General features: G+C 46.0%; 1 protein-coding gene across 10 annotated transcripts in view; it reads left to right on the plus strand.

The window, feature by feature from the left end:
* Positions 1-1,430, plus strand: part of FUBP3 (far upstream element binding protein 3) — a 52,658-nt gene that overhangs the window by 7,683 nt on the left and 43,545 nt on the right. The gene's annotated exons all lie outside the window — the stretch shown is intronic.

The raw sequence follows: 1,430 nt of genomic DNA on the forward strand, positions 1-1,430 counted from the left end.
CATGTGATCACAGTGAAACTATCATAACTATAACGAGCCATAGTCACAACAGGTAATTGGCTAGCTGTTGTCAGGGGTTTTATATGTTTTGCTGTACTAAGTATCTTTTAAGAAGGAAAGAAACTGATGAAAACTGGTAGGCATTAAGAAGTGTTCTTTATTGGACAGGCTAATCCATAAATATGCTTTAAAAGGTTTCTTAGATCTTCTTTTGAAAGATCTGGGACTGACCACAGCCTGAGTCAAAATACAAGATTTAAGAGGATCAGGTGTCTAATTAGTATATTATTGATGTTCGGTTACTTGCATCCTTGTGCAATCTTAATTTTTTCTGCCTTTGACTTTCATTGTTAGTTAAATCTTGCTGTTTGTGGCACTGCAGAAATCAGAATGGATGTCTAGGGTTTTTTTTTTTCTTTTTTGCTGCTTCAACAGTTTTATGCTGTGTTAAGAATCTTAGTTACCCACTGGTAACAGGAGTCAAGAATTCACTTTCTTGTTGAATCATAAAAGCTTTGGTCTTCTTTTCCTTACCAGATCAAAATGCAGCTTTATGATGAAGTCTTTCCCCTGAGAAAGATACCTCTTGGAGGTGATTCCATCCCCCAGACAGGCTGTATGGGCTTGGACATTTTGGGAATAGGTTAGCATTTGATCATGGTTTTTTGACCCATATCTGTCTTTGCAGTTGGAGAAGTGCCCTTATTTGTTGCCAGGTTTGGAGTAAAGCTAAGGAGGCAGAGAAAGTTTGCTGAGGAAATCATCCTCCTATTTCTCCCCCCCCCCCGGGTTAATTTCTGTAAAGTTGCCCAGGGCAATGGAATGGGTGAGATACTGAAGATATCTGACTGATAAGGTGCTTTTCCTTAGAGGAATCAAGCTGGTGGGGAGGAAAATGTTCCTTTTTCCATAGTCCATGGCTTGTTGCCATTACAGGTGCACTGGTATATCGGTTGTGTAACAGATCAGCACTGGTAAAAGGAAAATTTACATAATTGGCAGTCGGCTTTTTTTGGCCAGTGTAGCCGATAATGTCACCGATAAATGCCACATACATGTGCGCAGCTGCAGCACAGCAAGCAGGCAGCTAGGAGTGCAGTCCAGCAGCATGGAGAGCAGTGTCCAGCTGGTAAGTTTGTTATGGGGGAAGAAAGAGGTGGGGGGAGGGGCAGACCAAGGCCCCCACAGTGAGGGAAGGAGTGGGGCTGGGGCAGGGGCAGGTGCTGCACAGCCAGGGCAGGGTAGGGCCATGAGTGGCTCGTCTGGGGGTATGTGGGGAGGAGGGGTGGCTCCTACTGCTGCATGCACCCCAGGAGGAGGTGAGGGGCATATGCTTCCTGGATCTGTGTGTGGGGTGAGGGTGGGCTGCCACTGCGGGCTGGGGCCAGGGGCAGCGACACTACAGCCATCCGAAAATTTGCCATCCCCCC

This window comes from Gavialis gangeticus, unplaced genomic scaffold (assembly GCF_001723915.1).
Source record: "Gavialis gangeticus isolate Ggan-Ray unplaced genomic scaffold, GavGan_comp1, whole genome shotgun sequence".
NCBI classification, from domain to species: domain Eukaryota; kingdom Metazoa; phylum Chordata; order Crocodylia; family Gavialidae; genus Gavialis; species Gavialis gangeticus.